The following is a 19980-nucleotide window of genomic DNA, read 5'->3' as shown; positions in this document are numbered from 1 at the left end:
TTTTAATATGATTTTTTCCCCCTTAGGGGCGCATTCATGTGGTGACAGAGAGCAATTATATCTTTAAAATGTTACTGCTTAGGTATATGTAGTGATAATCTGATTTAATCTCTATTCCAGAGGACCGTTATGAAAATATAGGAATCTAAACAGCTCATATGTTGTGTAGGAGGTTACCACGTGGTATCCACCAATGCGGGACTTTGCCTGTGTGCAGGCACACACACTGATGCACACACACAGACATACACACAGACGCAGAGACACAGACACACACACATCTAGCTATCTCTGAGGTAATTCAACGAGCCCTGTGGCTGACCTCATCTTCATTTTCAGATCCCTTGAAGGACAATCATATCTGAGAAGAAAGAGAATGGGTCACACTGAGGTAAAAATTTTAAGTGGTGAAGAAGGCACAAAAGAACAACCATTTCACTGAGATGCCATCCATGACGCTGGCAGAGCAAAGCAAAGTCCCCTGGGTTTCCCAGGCAGCCTGGAGAAGCTGTCTCCCCCCAGCCTCTTGGTTCACAGTGCCCCATTTTCTGAGTCTTTCCCTCAGGGCTTATGTTCCACTGACCTATAAATGTTCACTGTAATTGTACCAATTTTCACCTCCTGCAGTGTTCAGCAGGCTTCTTATCCATTTCTATTTTTTTATCTTCAAAACAGCATGCCTTACAGTAAAAATCTCAAGTAAAATATATAGTAAAACAAACAAAACATAGTCAATTAAGGCATTTAAAACAACTCTTAGCAATGATGTCTTAAAAATTACTGACTTACTAATTTATTGTGCAAAAATAAATGTTGAAGATGTCATCTCTACTCCTTATTCACTTTTCTTAGCTGGGAAAATCCAATGACGAATTAAAGAACTAGATGGGCAGAGGTGAAACATCAGACAAAGTCTATTCCGGACCGTGGGCAGTACAGCACTTCCACAGCCTGGAGCAGGATCACTGAGTGACTAACAGTGGTTTCTGGTGGGAGCCTGCCTGAGCTCAAGCTCGGCCCGTCTCCTACCCCGCATCCACTCAGACGAGCTACTGTGTGTCTGTGAGACTCAGCTTCTTCTGCAACACTAGCCTCACATCCTAGGCAGAGTTGTGAAGATTAGACGAGATAATTAAAGCATTGCCACATGTTCTTCAAGAATGTTTGCTATTGGAATTAGCTAGTGAAGTCACAGAAGCTAAAGTCAGAGGTCAACCTTTTTTATCCGTGAACATTGATTAAGCACTCATAATTCAGTAGGCAGCTCCTTCAAAAACCTAACAGTTTTTGGTTTCTTTGGAAATCTGTCACGGAAGAGCCTCTATATGTGAAGATAATAAGAGGCAGTGGGTCTGTCTTTGTGGGTCGAGGAACCGGAAAAATAAGAAGGTCTCAGAGGGAAAAGTGGAAAAATGTCGGGTACAGCCTCTCATTTGGTGCCCCAAAGCTGGTCCTACTGAGAGACCCGGGTGGGTGAGATCGTTCATTAAATACTTATCTCTGTGGCAAATGCGTAGAAGGAGAAAGATAAAGCCACCTTTCCAAAAACTTTTGTGAAATTACTGCAGCAAGGAAATCTATTAAATATATTGTATCCATTGTGTTAAAATAGCATTCAAGTGTGACATAAAACATTAGAGTAGAAATCAGACAATGGAATACCCTTTTCCACAGAAGGGAAACTTGCCTCAGGTTACACCACTGGATAGGATCCCTGTCAGTACAGTACTACTTCCAAACGCTACTCTGTTTCAGAACCTGGTGCTATGGGTTGGATTGTCTCCTCACGAAAAGATACCTTGAAGTCCTAACCTCAGTACCTCAGAAAGATGACTATAGGGCCTGCCCCGTGGCTTAGCGGTTAAGTGCACGTGCTCCGCTACTGGCGGCCCGGGGTTTGGATCCCGGGCGCGCACCGACGCACCGCTTCTCCGGCCATGCTGAGGCCGCGTCCCACATACAGCAACTAGGAGGATGTGCAACTACGACATACAACTATCTACTGGGGCTTTGGGGGACAAAAAAAAGGAGAAGGATTGGCAATAGATGTTAGCTCAGAGCCGGTCTTCCTCAGCAAAAAGAGGAGGATTAGCACGGATGTTAGCTCAGGGCTGATCTTCCTCACACAAAAAAAGAGAAAGTGACTATATTTAGAAATAGGATCCTTAGAGGTAATCAAGTTAAAATAAGGTCATTAGGGTGGGCCCTAATCCAATATGATTGGTGTCCTTATAAGAAGAGATAAAGACACAGGGAAAAGACAGCCATCTACAAACCAAGATGAGAGGCCTGGAACACATCCTTCTCTAGTACCTTCAGAGGGAGCATAGCCCTGCTGACACCTTGATTTCAGACTTCTGGCCTCCAGTAATGTGAAATTAAATTTCTGTTGTTCCAAGCCATCCATTTCATGATACTCTGTTACGGCAGCCTAGCAAACTAATACAGCCAGGAATCAGGATTTTAGTCAAATAACAGACTGGGAAGGCGGGTTTGGTTTCTTGGGAGGAATTTTTGGATCACAGAACTCACTTAATATCATAACTTTGAAACATAATTTGCCCGTAGTGAAAAGGTCCATAGAAATCCAATGACACAAATTTATAGACCAGATAAGGGAAAAAAAAATCAAATTACTATGCATGGAAATTTAAGCCGAGTTTATGACTGGAAAAATAAACAGGCCTATAGAATTGTGGAGCAGTGTGATTAAGAACTCAGCCACAGTTATCAGACTGCCTGGTTTGTCTCAGCTTTGCCATTTGCCGAGTGCGTGACCTTCAGTACCTTGCTGACACTCACTGATCTACAATTTCCTACAAGAGGATTGTTGTGTAGACTCTCAGAGGTGATGGATCTGAGGAGCTCAACGTAGGATTCCACACGTGGTGACTATTAACTGAATTTTAGCTATTATGATGATTACTAATGGCAGATAAATGATTGAATTTTTTAAAAAACTTAAAGGCAAACATCCAAAATTTAAAAACAAAAAGTTTGTTTGCTTTTTATCTTTTTAGATGACACATTTTATGTTTTATTTTTATGTAATACATTTCCTATCTCTTATTCTGGAGCATTTCATTCCTTTGAATGCAGCATAACACTTAGATACCAAATGTGAACATCAGATGCAAGACTCTGGATATCCTGCTAAGTGATTTAGCTACCCCCAAAACGACAAACCCTTTTACATACAAAGTTATTCTTTTCATGAACTCGGAAATATTTCAAAATCAAGTTGCTGAGCTCTGATTTGGAGCGTACTACTACAACGTCAAACCACTTTTGAATAAGCTTAGATTATCTTCACAACTGTTACTGTTCAGAATTGGTTACAAGGATGGAAATTCAATTTCCTTGTCACACATATCTGAGCTGTTGCATCGATTTGTTGGGCCAAACCTAAAAGGCAGTGCTTAGTCAATGCGGGCGAGAAAGAGCCCGAAAAATCAGCCTAGTCAGAAGTCGTGAACCTGCTGGAAAAGTAAAAATAGATAAACACTCTCTGCAGGGAAATGGGAGATCCTGTTGCTTGCGGGAAATACAATATTTGTTATGAGAAAAATCTAGAAATTAGATCAGCTGGTATGATGGGCATGGACACGCCGAAAGGTGAGCAGAGGAATCTGCTGAACGTTGTTGCTCTGCACTAAGAAAATTGCAGGAACCAGCTTGTAAGAGTGCCGCCTACATGAGGGGGAGGACCAGCTATTTAGCTCTCCTGACAAATGAAAATATTCTGGCGAGTTATTTTGTTCTCTGGAGCCATTAAGCCTTGCTGACAACATGAAATAACATATAGCTTTTTTCAGTGGAGACTTTAGCAATATAAATATATTTACCCTCTGAGTTCTTGAGGATCACACTTGGATTTTAGACAATATGTCTCATAATGCACCCAGACACAATCAGGCTTCATTGGGCCACTGCTAACGCAGATTCACTTATGGAAGCTCAAAGGGTGAGGACATAGCATATCTCTACATTCCAATAGAGCAACTCAAAACCCCGCAGCCTTCTAGAATATCTGGCTCTGCCCTAAGGGGTTCACACATGTTGATTTATATCATCCTCATAACAGAATTGTAGGCAGGCACTATGATTATCCTCACTAAAAAAAAATTTTGTTTTCAATTGTGGTAAAAAATAACATAAAATTTACCAATTTAAAGTGTACAGTTCAGCAGTGTTAAGTATATTCACATTGGTGTACAACAGATCTCCAGAACTTTTTCTTGAACTTGTCAAATTGAACCTCTAAATCTACTACAATAAGTATGACTGTTCTCATTCTATGTAGGAGAAAATGGAGGTACAGAGAGGTTCACTAACTTGCCCAAGGTCACACAGCTAGCAAGTGACAGAGGCTTGCTCCAATACCCACAGTCTTAACTATTTACCTATGAGAGAAAATTATTTGAAATAGAAAAACATTGGCACTTAAAAAAATGTATTCTTCTGAATGGGCAATACAGTTACATGATTGAAAATAAAAATTATATATATACATACAAATGCACATGTGTGGACATGTATAAGTATATATACATGTATATACACATAAAATCACAACACAGACAGATGACACTCTATGTAACTTATCCCTGTTTTGCATCCGTTGAGTTTTCCCTTTTCTGCACAGGTAAATACTTATTATCCTATTGTATATCCATTCAAAATATCTTTATGCAAATGAAAATATAAATATGTATTATTATACTTCCCCCCACTTTTACACAAAAATGTAGCCTCCTATATACATCATTGTGTAATGTTCTTTTTTCACTTAATATTTGTGGATATTATTCCATATCTATTCATAGAGAGCATATTATTCAATTGTATGGAAGTGTAATTTATTGAACCAGTCACTTATGGATGGGCCTATATGTTGTTTTCAAGCTTTTGCTATCATGAACTGTTTTACAATGAATTACCTTGTACATAAGTCATTTCAAACGTGTGAATTTGTCATTACAAACCTGTAGAATCAACTGGCAGAGGTGGAATTGCTGAGTCAAAGGGTAAATGCATTTCTAATCCATAGAGTTGCCAATTGTCCCATTTACAAGACTGCCAGCAAACTCCTCACAGCTTCACTCCCAGGTTACCAAACTTCCAGCTTTTGTCATTCAAGTAAGTGGAAACTGGTATCTTCAGTGCCATTTTAGTTTGCTAAAAGCTGCAGTTTTAACTGAAGGATAATAGCATAGTCACTGAAGTGTAATGCTGTTTGGAGTATTCAAGTGTCCACAGAGAATATATACACCATATTGTAAGCATTTTATATCTTCTAACACAAAAAACTTCACTAATTTCTTTGCTTTGTTAATGTTTTAAGTATTTACCACTTACTTTTAGATTAAAATGTTTGACTAATTGTGAGTGGTAGAAACTTTTATGCAACCTACCAGAAATGGAATCCTAGAACTTTAAAGGAGAAAGGAAGAGAATATCAGGTTCTTTCATGTACTTGGAAAGTTGAGGAGAAGTATTAGAAGGTGAAAAGGGAATAAAGTTTACAGACAGGACAATGTGAGTGGGTAGGAAAGATGGGAGAAGAGGAGAAAGAGACACTGATTAGGCCATGGCTAATTGACTAGGCCGTCCCTGCCCCCACCTCCCCACTCTAGTCTAAACCGCTATCATTTGGACTGTGGCAACTGTGGCCTAACTGGCTCCCCAACATCTACACACCCCCCATCTGTTCCCCACACCACTACCAGAATGATCTTTAACCATCAATAAAGTCTGTTACATACATAAATATCACATGTGAACAAGTTCCCTTTCGTGGGGGAGAGGAAAGTCTGGTGGCTGGGAAAATGAAGCAAAAGTCTCAATTCCTCGGTTGGCCTCTGTGGTGTGGAAAAGGGAGATCGTGAAGCTACTGTGAGCTAATTCTTCAACTGAACTACTTCTGCTGAGGCAGCAACTTGGGCCTGGTGTGATCAGGAGATAGGCTGTAAGTCCCCTGGAAGTTCTTAAAAGCTTTGGAGAGAATACGGGACTTTTCATAATCTGTGCAATGGGGTTTTGAACCAATTTCATCTAGATTTTAGGACACAGGTGAACTCAGTTGACCCCTGTGAGGAAAAATTTCCATAGCCCACAAACAATAAAAATCTCCACTAAAGTTTAACGTGGTGGCGACCAGAAACTGGGCTTCCTGTTGTCCTTGAGCACCTGAAAGTTCACTGTCACACACCCAAATCACCACCACCACCCCTGCACTGCACAGATGGATGGTTCAGTTGGTAACTTTGGGGTGTGATTCAATCTTGGAGCTCTGTTAATTGCAGAGGATGATTGCAAAGAAGGATTGTATGAGGATGTGTTGTATAAATGCTTATGGTCAACAATGAGAGAACTTGAAGGAAGTAGGAACATGCGGTAAGATTGTGCAGAAAGAATTCCTGGAGAACGTGAGAAGCAGAAGGACTTGATTGACTGAGTAAATGAAGGGATGACATCTCGTTTTCGATCGGGTGTGTAAAGAATGAGAACCTGAAACACGGGTTTAGCTATTAACGTGAGTTAGTAAAGGAAACTTACGGTATTGGAAGAATCAACAGTCACTGGAGAAAAAATAGAGCAGGAAATGGTTGACTTTTAGAGTTTATGCTTGGGTGACTAAGGACAAATATAATATAGTAAACCTTTGGACCATATCATGCAAATAGCCTGTGCGACTGAAGACTTGTTTGTTTATTTGAATGAATGTTTATTTGTTCTACTTTTGCTGGGGAAATCAGATGGCCTGGACAAAACAGAGAGAAGATTTCTATTGGACGGTCCAGGGTGACTATAAAAGTACCAGAGTTGATACGGGGGTCCCCTGAAAGTTATTTCTGGATACAAATTCCCAATTGTTCCCCAAACTGGCAGCACAGGTCTCTAAGACTATTGTTGTGCTTCCCCAGAACAGTGTCCGGAGGGATCCACCTTGCCTTGCAGAAGTTTAGACCAAACCACCACCAAAGGCAAGACTCGTAACACTCCATCATTTAAATAAGGCCAGGATCGGGGGAAAAAGTGAATTATTCAGTAAGTAGTATCTGGAAGCAAGGGTCTGTATAGAACTAAGAGAGGGCTAGTCATTAAAAAACAAAAAGAAGACAGAGCACTAAGAGTCCTTACTCCATGCCCACTAGGGGAAAACAGCTTCAGCATACATGACATGTTTCCAATCAGAATCCAAGTTCCCAGCCTGAGTGTATGAGACATTACTGACTAAAGGCTACCATCTAGTGGTCTTTTGGAAGAATGACAAAAACTAGTAAATTGCGGAATAAATACTGTGAAAGAAATGTGATAAAGAAAATGTAATAAAAAATGAAAAAAAGAGCTGCTTAGTTTTCCTTAGTACCAGGAAAATAATTGATCACTCTATATAGTAGACGCTGCTACAGTGGCAAGTGTGCCTGTTCTTAATTCCTCTTATAACCTAGATGAGGTTGCAGGTGGTCCCAAACGCATGTCTATAGTTTTGCTGTTTACAGTATAAATATAGTACTGTATAGGGACATTTCTACCAGTGACAAACTGTAAATTATAAAAATCCTTTATAAAAGGGATCAAAATGCAATGAGTATGAGAATTTTGTCTTTACTGTCTCTCACATCTTTCTCAATTAGCTACTTCATAGGCAGCTGGTATAATAGAAAGAGTCAATTCAGAGTCAGAAAATCTGGGTGGTTCCCTAGTTTCACCAACTTCGGGCGGTTTGACACTAGGTTATTCACTTAACCTCTCTGAGACTCACTTTTTAAAAATATGTAATACGTAAATTGTTGCCCTTCCTGGGTTTGGAGGAAAACATAATGAAATATGTATAAAAGTACTTTATTAATTCTGTTGTGCTACATAAATATTAGCCACTACTAGTCTTGAAATCTCCAGGTGAGGATGAGGTTGGTGAAAGTGATATTTGAAGGTGCTATTTAAATTTATTTTGAACTTTTAAAAAGCCATCTATTCTAAAATTGTTTACTCACAACACGTTTGAGGTGAGTTGAGTGATTATCTGAATTCTCAAGTTTATCTTGTACCCATAGATGTAGCAGAGGAAAGCTAATTATTTGTCCAAGTTCATACATTGAATCAATGACTGAACTCAGAACAACTGTCATATCTTGTGTCTTGAAGTTTATCACTCTAGAAATCCTATTATGTTGTTAATATTTTTCTCAGCAGTTTCAATAAGTAACGTAGACTGATGGCTATCAATTATCAAAACAGCTATGGATAAATCACAACTAAATTTCACTCCATGTTTAATTATTCTGAGATAAAAGGACCTAGCCTTAAGAAAGGATCTGATAGAAAGGGTTTATTGGATTAGACCTACCGACACCATCATTATTTGAGAAAGAGCTATTTCCTAGGTTGATTGTAAGGACTGATTCTCTTTTATATGGTGGTATCTATCCATCTACTCACTTTTAGGGTAGGGTGGAAATCAGTGAACTCTTTTTACAACATCAGTTACTTTCTAATTGATGAAAAATTTTTTTAAGGTTTTTTTAAATTAACTGTTTTATTTTTATTTATTTATTTTTTTGTGAGGAAGATCAGTCCTGAGCTAACATCCATGCCAATCCTCCTCTTTTTGCTGAGGAAGACTGGCCCTGAGCTAACATCCGGGCCGATCTTCCTCCACTTTATGTGGGACACCTCCACAGCATGGCCTGACAAGCAGTGTGTCGGCGCGCATCCGGGATCTGAACCCGGGCTGCCAGCACTTAACTGCTACGCCACGGGGCCGCCGCCCTAATTGATGAAATTTAAGCTATTTTCAAGTAGCTTCATTTGACTAAAATCAATGTTTTGTTTTCCAAACCAGTGGGATAGTAGACATGAGGTTATTACATTTAGAGTGACATGGCATTGTTATAAATCTTAGTATTAAAGTAGTACTATTGTTTTTATATACAATTATTTTATAATGGGAAAATACCCTGGAAATTAGAAGACTGTTTCAAAATGAATCATTTTCTCCAAACAACCCTGTTCTAGTCATTAATTACAAGAACAACAAACTCCTTCCTGCCAAGTACTTATGGACTAGCTGAATTGAGACAGAAATTGCAGAACTCAGCAGAGTTTATTATTTTTTATTTCTAGCAGGTTTATTCAAGATTCGGAATGAATTTAATGGTCTGTGCAATATGTAAATAGCAGTTCATTATATTTTATTGTTTATGGAAGCAAAATTCAAAAGGAAAATATACACAAGAGGCACAGAAATAAAGCAAAGATAGGCGTTTTGGAAAATAACCCTGTGGAAAAAACGTGGCTCTCTTGAAACTCGCAAAGAGAACGAGGTACTTTAGAAGTTCTAAAACTTTCTACGTATTAGAATCACCTGGGAGATTTTGACAATCTCTATGCCCAGACCACAGCCCACATCAATTAAAAGAGAACCTCTGATGTGGGCTCCGGACAGTAGTGTTTTTTTAAAGTTCTCTAGGTGATGCCAGTGTGCCGCTAAGTCTGAGAAACACTTTACTTTAGTTGAGAAACACGTACATTAAAGCATGAAAGTAACGTGTTTTTTTTTGACTGGTCATGGTATGATCACAGATTATTGTTATCATCTCTCTATGCTTACGACAGCAAGAGGCAAAGCTTCATTTTATAGGTATATAGTCAGATGAACAAAACACATTCTGGGAAGAAGCAGAGGGCTATATGGATTAAATCAATGGTCCAGCAGAGAGTACAGTGAATGACTTCAGTAGTATGTGCAGGATGTCTGCTAGGGACCAAGGGATACAGACAAGTATGTAGTACATAGCCTGATGCCTTTAATGAGCTGACAGATAGTTGGGGCCACCAATGTGCAAGCAAATCAAGAAGAAATGCAATACGTGCTCCAAATGAATTACAAGCAGAGTTGTATTGTAGGGCAGGGCAAGATAAGAGATGTTAAATAATTTAGGAAGGTAAATATGACAATAATACTAAAATCGCTACCTGCTTGATTCCAAAGATTTTGAAAAAACAAATGCATGACAAGACGTAACTTCACCAGTGGGATATGGCAAAGGAATGCAGACATAACTTTATTTGCAGGCTTTAAGGCAGTGGTTCTCAAAATGTGGTCCCCAGGCCTGCAGCGTCAGCATCATCTGAGAGATTGTTGAAAAGGCACATCATGGACTCCACTCCAGACCTATGAATCAGAAACCTGGGCACAGGGCCCGGCAATGGGCTTTTTCAAGCACTCCAGGTGATTCTGGTGCACACTAACATTTGAGAACCACTGCTCTAAGGTTTTCTGGAGAATAAAATTTTCTCTATGGTCTGGGGTGTCCTTCGAATGATTTTATATGAAATTGGCCATTATATCATCCACATTTACTGAAGTAGAGACATTATAATTGTGCAAGGTGATATATTCACTACTTCCATACTGACAAGATAATCTTTGCTGGGAACCACATGAGAAGGCAGCAATCTTAGGGTCTTAAAGTAGAAAATAGGAAACTAGTTATTGAAAATATACTGGCACTGAGTAAACAAGGGTGTTAATGTACATTTGCTGACCACAGGGACTAAGAAACATTTACAAACTTATATTTTGGATTAGGCTTATAATGTTTTAGATATCTGACATGACCATCTCCCGCTTTTTCTTTAATCCCTAACTCTTTATTTCCCCTTATTTTTTTTAAAAAAACAGAAATGTCTTACAACCACAAGCATGAATAAACTATAACTATGTGCAACAACATGGGGAGATCTCACAAACATACTGTTGACCTAAGAAGGCCAGACACAAGAGTATGTAGAGTATGACTTCGTTTACATAAAGCTTAAAACCAGAAAAAACTCACTAATTTTTAGGATTAGAAGTCTGATAGTATCTGAGGGGTTAGTAACTGGAAAGGGTCTCCAGGGAGGCTTCTGGGGTGCTAACAATGTTCTGTTTCTTGATTTGCATGCTGGTGACCCCAGTGTGTTCACTTTGTGAAAATTCATTGATCGCTACATTTATAATTGGTGCATTTGTATTTGTGCATACTTTGATGCTAGGCGCTGCTGTTAGTGATGTTGGGGAAGGTCAATGGCATGCCATTCACCGTAGTGAAGAAAGCCCAATGGGTAGTGATATTTGGTCTCTGGGAGTTTAAAAATCCAAAAGAGGACCATGAGATCAGTCAGTTTCCAATGGTACTGGGCAATTCATTCTGGCCTCAGTGTAGACTGAGTTAGGACAAGGCAAACTGGGAAGTAGATAAGACTTTGGACAGTGCCCTAAATAACTGCTTGATGGTCTTTGCCTGCAAGCACATTTGTTCCCCCAATCCATCAAGGTCACACTTCTATCAAGGTGCTGCCACCACTTCCAGCCATGCCCTAAATCTTGATTCCATGTTTCCTTGGCCCTCTCCTCCCACTCTCCCCATTCTTCTTTTCCTCCTCCTTCTTTCCTTCCTTCTCATCAAAACCTACCTGTTCTCCATTTTATTATCTCAGAATCTTTGATATTAGCCAGTTCATTAAACCGGTCGTCCTCAACCCTGGTTGCGTATTAGTATCCTTGGAGGTTTTATAAAAACACTGACGTCTGGGCCCACTGTAGTCCAACTGCATAGGAATCTCTGGAGATGCCCCTCACCATGTGTACTTTCATAAGCTCTCCAAGCGATGTTAATGGGCCAGCCAGAGTTGAGAAGCTCTAAACTGGCTTACAAAGTTGACAGAACATCATTTATATGATGTTCCTCCCTACAGCCATATCTGGATTTTACTGCAGCCTGAGGGGCTTAATGAAAGGAGTGACTAACTCTATGTACCGTCTTCCCGCTCTGTGGAGCACAGGTTCCCTGGGCTGGGCTGAGGTTGCGCAATGCTGACCGACTCTACCTAGCTGTGCTCATAGACTTCCCCGGACACAACCTGGGCCTTCTTCTGGGGCCTTGGTGAATATAGGAGCAATTCCACACAGATGTCCCCACTTACCTGCCTGCCCCAAACAATGTTTCTTTTAAACAAATAATAGGTTTTAAGGTGTCTACTGGAGAGCTAATGGTGTGGTCATTGTTCTAATGGATTTTTAATGATGTGTCAAGTTCTCAGCTGATAGTCAACAAGGTGTCAAGTTTTACAGAAGTATTGCATTAGTGTGAAATTATATTCTCCCTTTGATTCAAATTTATTATTTCTGTATTCTAAAACTCAAGAATCTTAAGTGTGAGAAAGATGTACATTCAAAGCCCTACTTTTAAACGAAATACTGTTTGAAGTGGGGCGAGAAAGTATTTTTCCTTGACTATTTGGTGGGAGAAGTTATGGAGGTGGGAGGGGAGATAATAACGGCAGGCGTTTCCCGCTCAGTTGCCTTGACTGTCCCAAGTGCCTCTGGAGTGATGATGACCTAATGGCAACCAAGAAGCCCCTTTCTTGGCTTTCTTGCAAGATCAGTGCTCCGAGACATTGGGGTCTAAGACAGGGGTTCAAGTATCTGAGTCACCTGTGTTCAATACCCACTTTATTTTGTTTTATTTTTTTGTGAGGAAGATCAGTCCTGAGATAAGATCTGATGCCAACCCTCCTCTTTTTGCCGGGGAAGATTGGCCCTGGGCTAACATCCGTGCCCATCTTCCTCTACTTTATATAGGACGCCACCACAGCATGGCTTGACAAGCGGTGCGTTGGTGCGTGCCCGGGATCCGAACCTGCGAACCGCGGTCAGCTGAAGCAGAGCGCGCGCACTTAACTGTTACGCCACCAGGCCAGCCCCTCAATACCCACTTTAGACCAGGTGAAAGGAGCCCTTAGAGGGCCTGCTCTGCCCCTTCTCCAACCCTGCCCCTTCCCTGGAGAAGGCATTTTTGTGACCTGGGAATATGCCCACTCAGAGCCCCTACCCTCCTTTTAGACCATGACCTGGGAATTGAGATCTTGAAATTGCCTACCCAGGTTGCCCAAACCAGCCAACAGGCCTAGGTGGTCCCATTCACCCATCTGCCCTTTAGGGGACAGACATATCACCAGCGTGCACATTTCTAGCCTGAGAGGCTGCAGCTTGGTGGGTGAGGACAGAAGGCATTTGGTCAGAACTTAGGCATGTGGCCTGGCACGTCCCCATACCTGCATAGAGATGTCTCCTGGTTCCAGGTAGAGCCAGATGGGAAGAGAAGAGTGGGTGGGCCACAGGCTCCTTCCCTCAACACGGAGAGGCTTGAAAATGCTAAATTTGAACCTGGCCTTCCAGGTTATTATGAAGGCATATTTGTCAAGGTAGGAGGCTAGATCTTTGACACTGAAGCAGAGGACAGAACCTAAATATTAAAGCTCTACATTTGAACTTGACCTTCCAGGTCACAGTATAGGCTTATTTGTCAAGGAAGGAGGTGCGAGCTTCCTTATCAGTCTGTTAGTGTGATTTACAACTTTTAAATATTTAGACCTGTGGTATGTAGTCCTCTATCTGTATTCTTATCTCAAAAACTCACAAATTGCAGAGGTAGCCCAGCTCCAAGCCCCACTCGAGACCGGCTGAACCAAAATGTCTTGGGTTGGGCTTGTAAATTTGAATTTTAACAAGCTGCTAGATGATCTGCACCCACAATTCATTTGCCAACCACTAAGCTAGACCTTTATCTCCTCTTTCATGTTTTATACTAAGTCCATGTGTCAACACAGCAGTATTGAGTAATTCATCTGCAAGCAGTGAGAGCAGATAAAGGAGGATAGACTTTGCTGGAATGTGAGGCACACACCAAGTCCAACTCCATTCTGCTTAGGAAATAGGTATACTGAGCCCATGGCCTTGTGGCTTCCATTCTGATTTTTCTTGGTCCAAAGACACTCTGTTGGAGAGCTGTGATGGCCTGCTCAGCAGTCACTCCCAAGTTCAGGGCATTGCCCCTCATCGATAGAGTTCTCTCATTTTTCAGATTGGCCATTCTTCCTTACTGGTTCCTGAGTCAAATTCTTTGACCTAATATCTATTTTCTTTCCTTAACTGTTTCTACTCCTCGAAGCTTAGACTTTTTTAATTGTCTAAGCCAGAGCCATTTGATCTATCCTGGTGGGTGGGAAGCAGCCCTTGTTTGCACAGAGCCTGTTAATACCCTGGCAGCACATTAGCATCACCTGGGAGCCTTCAAAAATTCCCAAGCCCAGGCCCCATTTCAACGAATTAAATCCTGATCTGACTACTATGTGTGTGTGACATATGTGTGTGATAAAAGTATGGAGAACAGATGAGTTTTCATTATTCTGCTCACACATCCAAAAATTCAAAGAACCCTTTTCCCCCCAAATACCCAGAAACTTTTGGCCATTCCTTTAGTATTTTTACAGCATTAAGCAAACACTGGTTATGAATATAATTCCAGCTTTCGTAACTGTGGCTGTTTTATTAACGCCTACAAACGCTGCCCACAAGAGTGCCACCCCACCAAAACGCCCTCCAAGAACTTCTGTAAAGAAGCCTCCTGGCTAAGGACAGGTAGCACCAACACCATCTTCCAGAGCTTTAGAGGGAGCCTGAATTGAGCTAACCCCCCAGGGCCTTCTTGGTTAGGAGAGTGTCCTTGCTCTTTTTTTGGTGCTATTACAAAACATTCTACTGACACATCCAGTTCACGCCCTGTAATTAGAAATTTATTGTGTACACATCGTTCATGGAAGACGAAAAATTGTACCTGAAATTGAAGTGACTTAGTCGAGAGTGGGCTATAGCTAATCACACCATTCTCCCCCATTAGGAAGGAAGGGGGCTGAGATCCTTGCATCAGTCAGATACTGTCAAGGTGATTGCTATTCTAGCTACTCAGTATCTCGCACCATATTTTTCAATATTAGTAAGGAACAATCACATCTAAATTAAGCCAAAGCAACTGATACAGACCCATGTAAGCTGGGATTTAGAAGTCTTTATTGTTTCTAGGCAATAAAAAAAAATCATTTTGCTGGTTGTGTAAGAACTTTTAAACCTGACCCTCTAATTTTTAATTGTTGGAACAGTTTTCAAGTACAAATTTCGTAGTAAAGAAAAAAATAAAGGGAATAAATGGAATCCCACAATAAACCATTTGTCACATTTACCCTGTGTCATTCCTATTCTCCCAATTTCACCAAAGAGGAGTACATTTAGGATATAGTGCTACCTGTCTGGATTATAAGAATGTGCATAAGAATGAAAATATATGTCACAGCTATGTCTCCAGGCTGTGCAGGTGAAACCTATGTTGGATTCGTATCAAGGCCGATTTTAGTCATTTATCTACTGATGAGAACTGTACTTTTTTCCCCCATTGAGGAAGGGACAAAATTCACTTCTACAAGAGGGCTTCTTTGTACAGCTCTGTCCCAACTCAGACTTAGTTTCAGTCAGAGAACCAGGGTTAGTATTTCCTTTAAACTATTAACCTGTATCCTTGGGCCAGGGACCCATCTCTGCCGGGAGAGCATATGGGAGCTCCTCGATTGTCCTAGGGTATTGTTTATTATTATAAGCATAGTTCACACTAGAGATGGTGATACATATTAAACAAAAATTGTATACTGCTCGAGAGGAGAGAAAAGGACTTCTCAGAAGTCATGTGGATCCTTAAGTGACTATTATACTTTAGAAACTGAAAGATAATTTTAATTCCGTGGCCTGGTTAAGAATGTTCAAAAAATACACCCTACTCTATTCTGCTGCTCAGCAATCCTCCCAATGGCCAGAAGGTGGCGGTCACTTCTTAGACTATCAAAACGTGAGGCTGAAAAACCAACTCCATGGGAAACCAGGACAGGCTAACATAAAAATGTCTTTCCATAAAAAGATCAGTCGGTTTTCACAGAGTTACAGACAATTGTCCATTAAGTACGTGAACAGTGACGTTGACAAATGTATACAGTTGCTGGCAATCATAAAGTGGGATGTGGAACACAATGGTTCCTGCTCATTTTATTTGAATTTGTTTCCTCTTTAGCCGCGATAAGTAAATTAACATATATCAATTTCTCCTTAATGTGTTAAGTGCTGCACCGAATTTAAAACGATGATTCCTTTCTACCTGGAATTTATAATGAAAGGTAGCTTGATAGGGATTGAAAACCTCTGGGGGCACCTCCGTGGCCTAGCTCAGCTCTTTCAACATGAGGACCACGCTTTTGCTCCCACCGGCTGGATGTCACCATTACTCATCCCTGTGCTCACCCACCTCCTCTAGCCCCAGGGTCACTGCAGTCTCAGACCATCTGGTCTGCCGAGCCTCCAGCCTTTTTGCCATTTCTCTCTTGCCTCTGTATTCCCATCAGCTTTTCTATCTTATTTAAAGAATAAACCAATGAGAACTTAAGTCGTTATTTGCATTTTTGAAAAATCAGTGAATTTTTTGTTTGTATATACTTGTGGGTTTAGGCAATAGTGGAAAAATCAAGAATGACTTCTAAGTTGACTGACCTTGAACAAATGCTGTGAGATAGATACATTTAGCTCAAAAATGTAAACGGAGTCACTTTTCATGGAGGCTTCTTTTCCTGAATACGCAATGAGACAGAAGTTGACATGAGTAAGCGGTATAACAAGTTAGGAAAAATTTGGAGGACAGTATAAAGGGGCTAAAATAGAGGCTGCAGAATGTGGAGTGAAGCTGAAGGGCTGGGGCAGAGACCCCAGGAGAAACAACAGAGAAGGAAAGTCACAGAGCAGAGGTGATGGGAATCAAAACCCAGGGAAATGTGAATTTGTTCCAGAATGTCCCGAAAACTTTGTACTGAAGGACAGAACATATGATGTGGACAACATCGATGGAAAGAAGCATGATTTCCTCTGGAGAATTTTAGACTGATCAGAAAGGCTCCTAAGCTCTTATTTTTTCAATTTTCTCTTCTGTCTCATTAGGCACCAACCTGTTTTTCCCACTTCTGTTCAATTGATTTCTGTGGGAGACTCCACACCAAAAATCTCCAAGCCTGCTACAGATTCATTACGTCTCATGTTGGCTGCATCCTGAGCAGTAATTTTAACTATCCCCAAAGAATTCTCTCTCGTATTATCCACAATGGATGTTTCAAAAATCTGTCACTCTTTGCAAGTCCCCTGACGTGGCTGGCCCTCACTCCAGCCGTTGATGATTCTGCAGCCTACTTTCCTGACCCTCAGCCAATCTCCATGAGCTCAGATTTCCAGGGAGCAGTCATCCCCAGCCCTTCCTTCCTCACAAACAATCCTTCTCTGGCCTCAGGCTAACCTCCCATCCAGTTGCAAGAGGCCACACAGCAGAATAAAAACTGTGCACTTTAGATTCGGAAGGTGTGGGTTTGAATCCCAGTGCTTCCACTACCTAATTGTGTGTCCCTGGGCAAGAGAGAAAATTTTTCCAAGAGTCCATTTTCTCATCTGTAAAAATTGCTGTAATAAGACAACCTTCCTGCAATGTTTTGGGGATTGCTGGCATGTTATTTGTGAAAGTACTTTCCACACTATTTAGCAATAGTGTAAATTTTCCCAGATCCCTACCTGTTGACTTGAAAATTCAAGGATTTTAAGCCCATAAGTACAATACTTTCCCAAGTTATCCGAGTTGGGACCATTTTTTTCAAAAATGCAAATCTGTGACCTCACCCTTTCCCATGTCGCACCCACCTCCCTCTTCTCTGAAAATCCCATTTCGTTCTCATTTTTGGGCTCTTCCATCTTCTCCTGAGCCTTAAGTTCAAACCTTCCCCTTCTCTTCTCCCTCTGCACACCCATTCTTGGATGATCCTCTGCACTGGGATCATTTCAACCTTGGAGATGAGTGTGAAATCCACATCGCCAACCCTGAAGCACATCTCCCCTCGTTCCCAAGCAATACCAAGGCACCAATGAAGGATGGTGATAACACTGTTTATAAATTCACAGGCTCAAGTTCAAGACTTTAGGAGACCCTCAAATTTACCAAGTGAAAGAAATTTGTTAAAGAATCTAGTTGATAAGGAAAGGTATTCCTACAGACAACAGAATGTTAAATTGTCTGTTATCTTCAGCCTGAAGCACAAGCTGATGTTATTTTGCAGACTTCTCATTAGCAGCTCCAAGCGGCTCTCTCTGGTGACAATACATGCAGTAGAAGGAATGTCAAAGGGCGAGCGCTGAATCTGGCTGGACAGAAGGAAAACCATTTCCTGGTTCTCTGCTAAGGCAGGCTTCTGTGCTCCAATTAAACTAGGACCCAAAGTCATATTCCTAAATTCCAATGCTGATAGGCCTGCTTCTCTCCTCTGCGCTTCTGAGGCTTGCTGCTAAGATCGCCTCTGATTTGTTTCCAAGCACTTAATCCCCATATGCAAGTGACGATTCTCTGGACATTCACCTCTGGCCCAAGGGCTATTGCTCTTATTGTTAGGTAAACCTATCGTTCTTGTCTTCTTCAGAACCGTCAGAGTTTTGGCAAAGATTGCTAAGAGGTCCACTTTGCATCCGTTCAGGACTCTCCTACATTAATGCCACGAACAATTGTTGGTGTCTCTTTGTTACACATCTTTAAGGCACTGACTCTTCCCATAAGATTGTAAAGGCATGAGTCTGCGTGTATAGACTATATATGCTAATGATCTCCTACCATCATTAACTGTAATGTTTCCTTCCCAACTAATTTCCTTATGCTGTCCAATTTGCACATTCCTAAGTGTTTACACACACACGCAAATAAATGTGCCTGTCATTGGTGACTTTTTGCCCAGGGAATGAAGGTTTATTTTAATAATAATTCAATAAGGTAATTTATTTGCTGTTAACAGACAAATATGAAATGAATTCCTAAGCCAATAAGAAATTATTTTCAAGCCGTCTGGCTTTCCTTTTTCCATACAAGGGCAAGAACATTAGTCTAAGGGTCTAGGAGGGGGAAAAACGCTGTCCTTATGGAAGCAATGTGGAAAAACCGTAGATTTGTGCAAGGAAACTCATCAATAAAATCAAATTGCAGATCTTTGGAAGTTGCTAATGCGGGGCACCTCACTGGGCAGGGTGATCTGTTCTTCCCAATTCCAACTCAGCTCCTAGGTAATTACCTCTATGTCTGACTGCAACCATCATCTTGGCCTCAGGGCGGCACTGTCGGTCCCTTGATATATCTAAGGCACAGCTGAAATATTTAAAAATTACTTCTAAAAATTTGCAATAGAAAAATAACTCAAGATCACCTAAAACTAGATATTCTGGCCCAAAATTAATGTAAGAGATTCACATCCCCTAGGAACAGGAGGTTATTTAGTTACTGGACTCAGAAAATAATTAAATAAATGCAGGACTTGCAGAAGTGGTTGGTGACACTTTTCTAGGTCTAGTCCTTACTTCCTCCTTCTTCCTTCCTGACAGTAGGGAGTGGCAAATAAGGGACCCATGGGCCAAATCCACCCTACTGTCTGTTTTTGTAAATAAAGCTACATTGGAACACAACCAAACTCACTTGTTTATATATTGTCTATGGCTGCTTTCATTCTGCACCAGAGTGGGGTAGTTGCTACAGAAACTGTATGTCCCACGAAGCCTAAAATATTTGCTATCGGCCCTTTACAGAACAAGTTTGCCAACTCCTGCCCTCGATCTATAGTATTTTTCAATGAGGGATACAGAGGTGACTATAGTAGATAAAAGGGACTTGGATATGTGTCTGGTCAGCCAGGAGGGGTGCCAGCTTCTTAAAACTCATGTCTGGGCTACGATGAAATGACCATCTGCCAGCCATTTCTAGTGAGTCATACACAGGCAAATGATACCAATAAAAGAAACCTTGGACACATATCCAGAGACGATATCAAGTATCAGACATGAACCTTGGGGGGATGTGAGTGGTGTTTTCATCTCTGCTTCCAGTTGCGAGTTGTTCCAATGAAAGAAAAATCCAGATCTCTTGCCACGCAAGGGGGCTTGGCTTCTCGCGTGGTGCTTTGGGCCCTCCTCTGGGGACGGGCTGCACTTTACAATGCTGGAAAGCCTGCATTTGTTCAGAGATGTAATTCCCAATCTGATCACAAGAG

Source organism: Diceros bicornis, chromosome 20, assembly GCF_020826845.1.
Source record: "Diceros bicornis minor isolate mBicDic1 chromosome 20, mDicBic1.mat.cur, whole genome shotgun sequence".
Classification (NCBI taxonomy): Eukaryota; Metazoa; Chordata; class Mammalia; order Perissodactyla; family Rhinocerotidae; genus Diceros; species Diceros bicornis.
Note: the sequence above shows the minus strand (reverse complement) of the source record.